We start from the raw sequence: 10309 nt of genomic DNA on the forward strand, positions 1-10309 counted from the left end.
GTCCTCTTCCTCCACCACCCCACTTGTACACTCATTATCTTCATTTCCCACCAGTCTCTCTTCTACCTTGGATCCACTACAGTGTTTTCACCAGGGGCCTCATTGCTCTTAAGTCCACTGGAGTCCTCAGCTTTCTAGACAGTGTCTGATCCTGATCAGCCATCCTCCACATCTGGAAACATCATCTCAACTTCTGTGATGCCTAATTCCTCTCGTTTTCTCATCTTCTCTAGACACATCCTGTTAGTCTCTTTTCCAAGTTGGAGTTCTTTTGGGAATGCTAGGATATCTTTTCTGGTCACCCTAAATACTATCACTAGGCAATTTCACCAACTTCCTTGACTTCAATGACAATCAGATTGAGGACTCCCAAATCTACATTTCCCAGTCCAGTCCTGGCTCCTGAGCACTTGATCTGTAATTCAACTGGACATCTCTCCCTCCTGCTCCATTCTCTCCCCAGTGAAAGGTGATGCCATCCCCTCCCCGCCAAGTCATCATCCTGAACTCCTCCTTCTTCATGACTCCCAAATTCAATCACTGAACTCTCTCAAGTCCACTTTCTCAATATCCCTCTAATCAGCCTGCCTCTTGAGAGAGAGCTGTAGGGAAGTGGTTAAATTTGCAGCCAGATGAAGAAGGTTCAAATCCCAGATGTACCACTTGGTTATCCAAGTAAACTAGCCCCTCTCATTTATAAAAATACAGGTGATAATAATGGACTTTCCTCACGGGGACCTAGGAAGATCAAATGAGCTGTTGCATGTGAGCACTTAGAAGAATATTTGGCACAAAGAAGGTAGTGGTTCTCATCTTTGTTCTCGCTGCCACTCTCCGGAGCCTGCCATGCACTCTCATCTCTGCCCTGATGCCCCTCCTGTCTGGGATCTTGTCCCTCCTCCAACTACCATCAAACGGATCTTATGAAATAAAATTTGATCAGGTCACTTCGCTACTAAAGACTTCAGGGTGACTTCCCATCATTCTTAAGATAAATTTCCAATTTCTGAACATGGCTTACAGGGTCCTTCACGATCTGGACAGGGCGCTGCATCCTTCCCTCCATTCAGCCCCTCACCTACATTGGTTGTGCCCATTCCTTCTCAGCCTTCAGGTCTCAGCTCGACATCACTTGCCCTGGGAAGAAAGGCTTTCTCCTCCCAGGCCTGAGAACTCTCCATCCTCTGGTTGTCTGTCAACCTTGCCACTGAGCTTGTCATTACATACTTCCCTGCTTCTTGGTGGAGTATGAGTTCTGCTAGCTTTTGCATATATTGCTTTATTTTTTTTTAATGCCTCCATATTAGATTACGAGGTCTCTGGAAGCAGACACTTCATCTGGTTCCCCGCTGGATCCCAAGAACCTAGAAGACCATCTGGCACATAAGTTGTGCCCAATCAGTATTTGTTGAATGAACTAAGTGACATCAAGGCTATCATTTTCTCAATACAGAAGTCAAGTTCTTAGGTAGCAGAGAACATTACAATTCATTTGGGAAATTGAACACCCAACAAATCTTCTTAAAATAATTTAATCTGCTTTCATTCAGACACCAATCACCCTGAGAAGCCTTGTATAATCTTCTCAGATGACTTCCACACACTCCAACATCCCTACAGTAATATATCTTCATGGAATTGGCTCCAAAGACCCTTAACCTTGAAGAAACCTTCGTTCTTCTTTGTATGGAAAGATTTTTACATTAGAAAAGCCTATGGGCTACTTTAACCTGAAATAATGACCTTAATCGCATTGGACAACCCCTTCTACTTAAAATTATTTATGAGATTCAAGTGAGTTATTAGTAAATTAATGACAGATTTAACTTTAAATGGTCCTTCCTTCCTAACACTTTTGCTATAATGACTTGCAATACAAGGTAGGCTTTGTTGGTTTTAAAAAATAGAAAAAGGAGAGTTTCTTTTTTTTTTTAAGATTTTATTTATTTATTTGAGAGAGAGACAGTGAGAGAGAGGATGAGCGAGGAGAAGGTCAGAGAGAGAAGCAGACTCCCGCGGAGCCAGGAGCCCGATGCAGGACTCGATCCTAGGACTCCAGGATCATGACCTGAGCCAAAGGCAGTCGTCCAACCAACTGAGTCACCCAGGCATCCCGAAAAAGGAGAGTTTCTTTCATTTTAGAATGTTCTCTTGAAATATCTTTCCTCTAGGCTAAAACAGATGAGATTCAAAAAAGACATGTGTCATTAATGGTTATGATCAAGCATTTTTTCTTCTCCTATTAACGTTTGAATATTTTTTGGTCATTCCATCCACTTCTCTATTCTCTCTTTCTTTCCCCTCCCTTCCCTCTTCTTGGTAAAAAAGAAAAAAATAAGAAAGAGAAAAGTATACAATATACATACATATATAGGTATGTGGAGGGAGAGAGAGCTCACAGTACATTCATATATTGAGAAAGAAAGATTTGCATATATGCATATGTAATATATTAATATATATGCATGTACTTGTGTATGTTTGTATTTATATGTGAATGTGTATGTATGTAAAGAAATACTTAGTATGTCCCAACATGTTTATTAATTTCTGAGCACATTTTCATAAATGGGTAAAATTTCCATAGATGCATAAGGATATAGGGTTGTATATATATGTATACACACATATATGCATATTATATAGGCATAACATATATATTATATAACATATGCATGCACTACTTCTGTATATATAATATATATTTATATATATGTCCTGTATGTATGAATGCATATCTATATACATATATACTATAAATATATTATATATAGGTATATATGTGAATATGTTTATATTATGTCTATATGCATAATGTATGTATATATTACATAAGTGTATTATGTAAATATAATATGACTATATATCCATATGTTCCTATGAATCTATGGAAGTTTTGCCTATTTATGAAAATGACCCTGGAAATTAATAAACATGTTAAATGTACTAAGTATTTATGTCCCTGACAAAGCTACACTACCATACCTATTAATCCAAATTTTTCTTGCTTGGTAATCACCAAGCTTTTCAGAAATGTTAGTAAACTTTTGGTTTAAATTTGATCTGTTTCCTTTCCTCCAAAAACAGTCGTATTAAACCAAAGTAAATTAAATCCACTCTGGCTTCAGGGATAATTCTGTGAGGCCACATGAAAAGACTAGAGACACCCAAGAATGTTCCAGAAGCAGGCCCAGACACCCTAGTGAGGACCACCTTGTGCTTCTTACATCGTATACCATCCGCCTGTCCCAGACAGGTCTCCATGCAGCCACCACAGTGTGTCCTCATTCCAGAGAACAGAGGGTCTTTCCAGAAACTTTGGCCCTCCTTATATACCTCTGGTGCAAGAAGAAATAGAGAAGCCAGACATCTTAATGCCTGCCAGGGGGCAGGCAAATGTCCCCCGCCCTCCCCATCTGTGGTAAGGGCTACATGCCCATGGAGAGTCTGGCTTGCCCAGAGTCAGGGTGGATCTTGGAGTGTTTCTGTGAACCAGAAGACCTGAGTTTCTACTGAACTTGGTTATTAATTAGCTGTGCAATCCAGGGCACATCACCTTCCTTCTCTGGGCCTCGCTTCCCCTCTATAATTAAGGAATTTGGACTAAATAATCTCTAAAGTTCCTTTTAGGTCTCCTGTTCTAGTCTAACTTTCTAAGTTGCCCTTCATAAACGTAGGAAGGCTTCCATCCCTCTAATGTGGTAAAAATGTTGACTAGGTGAATTAAAGTTAAATATCTTTTATACTGAATATAAAACAGAGTTTGGGAAGTGCTAAAAGTGGACTTGACAATAGTCAGTACTAGGAAGAAGGAAGATCTTGAAACTTAGTATCTCTCTACTACCAAGACCTTAAATGAAGAAAAAGGAACTAGGAGGGCCATTCACAGAAGAGCTTAACTCACTTTAGAGAGTTCTAGGAGCAGTAGAGATTACTGAGACTTTGTCTTCCTGGCATACTGTCTGATCGTTGGGACAGGCACATAAAAACATCAGTGGTGGAGGGGGAGGGGAAATGCCTGACTGGCTCAGTCAGTAGAGCACAAGACTTGATCTCTAGGTTGTAAGTTTGAGCCCCCATGTTGGGTGTAGAGATTACTTAAAAAACCAAAATCTTAAAAAAAAAAAAAAAGACATCTGGAAGAGACTGGGAGGGATGTGTTATAGCAGACTCTCAATCCTGGGTTTATAGATTTATATCTGATGAGTTAAACTATGTGCTCTCCATGAATCCAGAGGGAAGAAAGAAAACTTATGAAATAAAAAGTTTAAAAGTATTGATAAATGAAATCAATCATCCACAATGATTTTTTATCAAGTTCCTACAGGATTTCCTTTGCGTGAGTGAGAGCTCTCCAGGGTAATCCGGCCTCTTGTCCCCGTCCGTGGGAAGACTTGGTATTTTAAAGGGACAGGTGATTAAGTGATCAATCACAGACTTGTCGCGGTCCACCAAGGAGAAGGGCAAAGCCACAGTCACTTTCTCAGAGGGTTCCCTCAGTGTCTCCTCTGCCTTCTCTTCAGAGATCTCTCCTGCTTGCTTGCTTCGTGGAATCTTGCCTCTCCCAGGCCCTGGGGGTTGAGAAAACAACCATTCTCCCACCAAGGTGAGAAACAAGGCAAACAAGACTGTAAAAGAGCAGTCAGTGTGACAAACAAAATCGTAATTAAAATTCACTAACGAGTCTTTCAAAGAGAGCCTTAAACAAATTTGTCCTCCACTAAGTCATTTTGTAGATTTTCATTAATTTCATTAATTATTGGCAATTAGTCTTGGCAGTACCCATACTAACAGGAAAAAAAGGAAGGGGTGGGGAAGGCACTTACCGAAGTTAATATTGCTAATGTCTCTATTACCTGGCGGAAGAGAAGCACTAGTTATCCCCAGTATCTGTTTTTTCCGTCTTCTTTAAGAAGGATCAGCGTGCTGGTCAAATTCATCCAACCACCTGCTCTTGTAAATAACGCGTCGTTAGAACACAGCCCTGAACATTCGTTTGTGTATCATCTGTGGCTGCTTTCACACGCGACAGCAGAGATAAGTCGTTAAGACAGAGGTCATGGGCTCTGAAAGCCTAAATACTTACAATCTGGCCCTTTGCAGAAACAATTTACCAACCCTTGCTCTGTATTAATAGAACACGCAATTCTAAGCTCTGTTCACGGCTGCCTAGAATAGAGACCTTGTTTCCCTCCCCTGCTGGCAATTATGTCATGTGGCTAAGAGTTGCCAGGAAGATATAAGAGGAAGTTGGGTACAACTTTATCTTGAACTGTGAGATTAGCCTGAGCACAGAGGCCACACACAGCAGAGCAGTGAGCTGGGGAAAGCCTAGTCCCCACACCGCGGAACATGATTCTGGACGTGGACATTCTGCCCTGGTTTCTAAATGAGAGGGGAAAAAAATTCTTATTTTGGAATTTTTTGGTCTCTCGCAACTAAATCTATTCCTAATACATTTTTAACCATAAAATGTAGCTACAGCTAAAAGGATTTTTTAAAATTTATCTTCCTTAAACAAAAACACTTGTATCTGTGTTCAAGCCAAAGATGAGACGTCACTAGAACTTCTTAAAATGATTTCAGATAAATGACCCCCAGACCATTCAGGAACAGCATCATCGCGGAGAGATGGATGTGTTCCTTGTTTGTATCGAAAGCTTTATTTTTATAAGCTGTAATTTCTCAGTGTATCATCGTCGTCCTTAATTGGGTGAGGACAGGATGTTATTTCTAGTAATTATAATGACTATTAAACAAAGTTGTCACGCCCTAAATCATTGAGAATGTCAAATTCAAAATGAGTGCTTTCCTAATGTGTCATCACAAATTAATAAGCATTTGTTGAGGAAATCAGGGACATATTGGCTACGATTCGACTTTTCCCTCTCGCTGTTATTTTATCTTTGCCTTCATTGTTAAGCAGTAAAACTGTTCCACCACAACAAGCAAGAAGCCTACGCCTGGTGACACAGCAGGTGTGGGGCACATGTTTTCACAAAATGCCTTTTTATTAATTTAATTAGCACCTGGGCTCACAGGCTGCTGATGGTAGAGCCAGAGCTGAAGCGTGAACTCTACAAAACCTTCCTTCCCGCACGGAACTGTCTCTCAGGCTCTCTTCTTCCATCTTCTGTCATGGTGAAGGCTCTTATCATTTATTCCTGTTTCCACCTCTTTCCACTTTCTCTTGGATTAAAAAGTGAAAATCAGAGCCTTCCTGGACTGGGGCAATTTATCCAAGTATTTTGTTTTCTTTTGTGAGAAAATATTTGAGACTCAGAAAATAGCTACTCAGTGATAGAAATGTTTAAAATAGAATTGTAATTTGGGAGGGTGCGAGATCCTACTGAAATCAGTTAGCCTCAGCTCCTCAGTCTGGAAAAGGAAACTGAGGCCCAGAGAAGTGAATGTGTTTTGTCCAAAATCGTGGGAAACTCTGAATTGGAAAACAAATCCCTTGATTTCCAGTCCAGGGATCTTTCCACAAACTGGGCGCATTCTTTTAGTCTCAGGTCTTAAAGCTTTTTGAGGAAATGTGAAATGGAACTTGAGTAGGTTTATATAATGGGTTTTCACACTACAGAGAATATCTCCCAGAAAATACGGACCTCCACCTTTCATAGCATATGGAAAGCGTTAGGATACCACAAAGTATGGTCGCCAATAAAGTGGGCTTTGAGATCCACGATTAACTTTCAAAGATTCAGCCATAGAAGGGTTGTTTAGTTTGGTCTATATGTTCAGTGATTTTGCTACACAGGAATTTGAATCATGTGCCTTGCCACAAAAATCTCTTCAGAATGAGCCTACAGCCAGTCCAGCACACATGGCTTTGTTATTCTCTCATGGTAACAACCCTAATGTGATTTTTTTTTTAAAGATTTTATTATTTGACAGAGATCACAAGTAGGCAGAGAGGCAGGCAGAGAGGGGGAAGCAGAATCCTTGCTGAGCAGAGAGCCCGATGCGGAGCTTGATCCCAGGACCCTGAGATCATGACCTGAGCCGAAGGCAGAGGGTTAACCCACTGAGCCACCCAGGTGTCCCCCTCCCATGTGATTTTTATAAAAAGTATTTTTATTGTGGAAATTTGTTCCTTAGTTTAACGTGATAGAAAGCCCATTCAAACTGACCCAGGTCCCAAACAGGGGAGGACTGATGAAGTCTTCTAAGTGAGAGGTCTAAGCTACCATACAGGCAGACCAGGCTAGATTCTGATGTAAAATGGCGTCATGACCACTCTGTTTCCATCTTTCCACTTTGCTTTCTGGAAGTCTGGATTATAATTTTTTGAAAGAGGTGAAGTTGCCTTTCCATCTGCATGGCGAGTACCCTCCATAAAGCCTGTCCTTACTAACCCCAGAGCACATGGATGTCTTCCTCTTGAACTCCTGCCATCGCTCATCATGACACCGTCTGTGTTTGCTGCGACTATATACTCTCTCGTTTTGTTACAAAAATATTCGTGGGAGACAGCTTTATCCTGCCAAACACATTATTGCCTCCTTCGTGTTTATTTTTTCTCCCCAACAATGCTGAGTGTAACATTAAGCCCATAGAATGTGCTTAATAAAAGTGTATCAATATGAAAACCAACATAGAGTGACAAATTACTAGCTACTAAAAGAACTTGTTTGGGGGCACCAGGTGGCTCAGTCATTAATCAGCTGTCTTCAGCTCCCGTTGTGATCCCAGGGTCCTGGAATCGAGCCCCACATCAGGCTCCCTGCTCAGAGGAAAGCAAGCTTCTCCCTCTCCCACTCCCCCTGCTTGTGTTCCCTCTCTCACTGTCTCTCTCTCTCTCTGTCAAATAAATAAATAGAATCTTTAAAAATTAAAAAAAAAAGAAAGAAAAGAACGTATTTTATGAAAAGATGATGGTGCTTTGGTAACCAGGAGAGAAAGTGGTATCTAAGTGTAGAAGTGCTTCTAAGCCCTTCAGGGTGCCTGCAAATCATTTATTCACTTTGAAATTTTATCAAAAACACTGACTTGGTTTTTACAAAGTTGGTATCGTGTTAAAAGGCGAGTTAGGCCCTGTTCAAATTAATCAGGTCCCAAATATGAGATGCTCTGTTGATAAAATTCACAGTGCCAACTGTCTCTCTCAGCCAGTCCCATAAGCCCACTGTCCCACAGTGTGGAGACTGGTCGAACTTGAGGAATTCACAGAAGTTTGCGAAGGTAACTTCTTTTTTTTAAAATTTTATTTTATTTATTTATTTGACATTTCTCTGTCAAGAATACAAGCAGGCAGAGCAGCAGGCAGAGGGAGAAGGAGAAACAGACCCCCCACAGAGCAGGGAGCCCAATGCGGGGATTGATCTCAGGACCCTGAGATCATGATCTGAGCTGAAGGCAGTCACTTAACCCACTGAGCCACCCAGGTGCCCCACAAAGGTGACTTCAAATTAGATGGTCTCAGGGGGCCAATGCATTATGTTGATTATTGGAAGAAATATTGCCCATTTCTTAGGACAAACCCTAAGGGGGCACATTAATGCCAGAGGGAATTTCCAACTTGAATGTGGGGCTCAGTACTAACACGGTTGACACCATCTGACTTATCATTGGAGGCCAAGTCATTTTTCTGGTAAGAAAATGGAGACAATTATCACTTAATCATCTTAATTGTTCACACTACATATTAGAAAAGTTGTAGGGTTTCAGATGCTATAATTACAGTGTCTTATTCAGCCTTCCAACTACAGCTGTGCCCTAGACGCTACCCCACCCCTCACTGAAACTGCTTCTTAAAACTATGCTGTTCAACTTCTGGTTGGAGTTCCCTAGTTTAAAGGAGATTTATATCATCTCTCTGAAGCCCTCTACTTTTGATTTTTATATCTCAGTCTTGTTGGGCCAGCTGCCTTCAACAGATGGAAATGTGGTCCCTTTGGAAGGCTGCATCTGTCATGGTAACTGCTAGTATCATTTCTTCCCATTTCACGTTGAATCACATACGTTTTTGCCTATGGCCTGCTCTAGCCACCCTTTAAATTATACCTAAATTTAATTTTAATTCCAAACACAATCTCTCAGAGCAGCAAATAAAAACAAGTCATTAGAAGGTTGCAAGTCTCCTATATGACGACCACTTGAAGAAACAGAAAAATGCTATTAAGTGTGAAATTTAAGAAAGAATATGTGAAACTCACCAATGGTGCTAAACCACCCCCCAAACACACACACAAACATACACACCAAGGAAACACGTTATTATTAAACCACAGTCAAAATCCCCCAATATCCGAAGGACTTACAGAATGTGATTTTGCACAGTTGACTTTCCCCAGTCCACTTAAGTCATAACTGTTGAACGATTATGCCTTTAAGAAGCAAAACTTTAAGATCATAATCACTCTCATTTCAGTACTTTGAGAGACATATTACATTAAGTTTATAAATATAATCTCCTCCACTTCTTAATGACTCATAGTGATACTTGAACATTCCTCGCGGTGCCGTGCTGTTGTGACAGATAGAGCACCAGGACAAAAATAAGTCTTGTTCATTTCCATTCAGGACCACACAAACAAACATCCATGTGTTTGCCCTCTCCATGCCAGAGATGATGCTGTGTTCTAAGAATAGAGACAGATGAAACCTGGTCCTGTACCCAGGGTTGCTCATTTTCACCAAGGAAAGTTAGAGTCCAGGAAACATCCAATGAATGGTCAGAGACAACTGGCCTTTCAGATGAGCAGGAACCAGATCGTGAAGGAGTTTGAACTTGGACAGTATGAAGAAGGAAGGAAGCAGATGGAAAAATGGAGACAAGATGAGTGTGGAGAAATCTGCTCTAGTCCTAACAGGAAATGATATAACCTAAGTATCGGGGGCAGTAAAAGCTTGAGGAGATGAAAACAACAGGATCTGGTGTCTTTCTTCATGGTGGAATAAAGAAGGAAAATCTAGGATGAGTTCTAAGCTTCTTGCTATTGCAACTAAGGGACGCCATTCACCGAAATGGGAGATTCAGAAAGGATGGCCTTGAAAAGGAAAGGCATTGAATTTGGGGGTTCATTCATTTCTTCAACAAATATTTTTTGACCATTTAGTATGTGTCAGTCACTGGGTTGGCACTGTGGATACGATGGTAAGCAAAAAAAGCCGTGATTGAGCTCTCCTCTTCAAAGGTATCTTGTCATTCTCAGCTTAACCACTAAACTCCTTACATGGCTTTTAAGCAAGGAGCATATTAAAAATAGTCAAAACAGGGGTGCCTTGGTGGCTCAGTCAGTTGGGCCCCTGACTCTTGATTTTGGCTCAGGTCGTGATCGCGGGTGGTGCGTTCGAGCCCCAC

The 10309-nt window shown here is 40.9% G+C and overlaps 1 long non-coding RNA gene across 3 annotated transcripts; it reads right to left on the reverse strand.

Moving 5' to 3' along the window:
• Positions 1–2822: 2822 nt before the first annotated feature.
• LOC125080954 (uncharacterized) lies at positions 2823–9469 on the reverse strand. 3 transcript variants are annotated; one of them, XR_007121550.1, is made up of 3 exons: positions 9267–9469; positions 4827–4948; positions 2823–4571 (listed from the first exon to the last, which is right to left on the reverse strand). It is a non-coding gene; the product is annotated as an uncharacterized LOC125080954 (long non-coding RNA). The 3 variants fall into 3 exon arrangements; XR_007121551.1 differs by lacking the exon at positions 9267–9469 and adding an exon at positions 5087–5258; XR_007121552.1 differs by lacking the exon at positions 9267–9469 and adding an exon at positions 5087–5258 and having other exon boundaries at positions 4827–4953.
• Positions 9470–10309: the final 840 nt, after the last annotated feature.

This window comes from Lutra lutra, chromosome 11 (genome assembly GCF_902655055.1).
Source record: "Lutra lutra chromosome 11, mLutLut1.2, whole genome shotgun sequence".
Classification (NCBI taxonomy): Eukaryota; Metazoa; Chordata; class Mammalia; order Carnivora; family Mustelidae; genus Lutra; species Lutra lutra.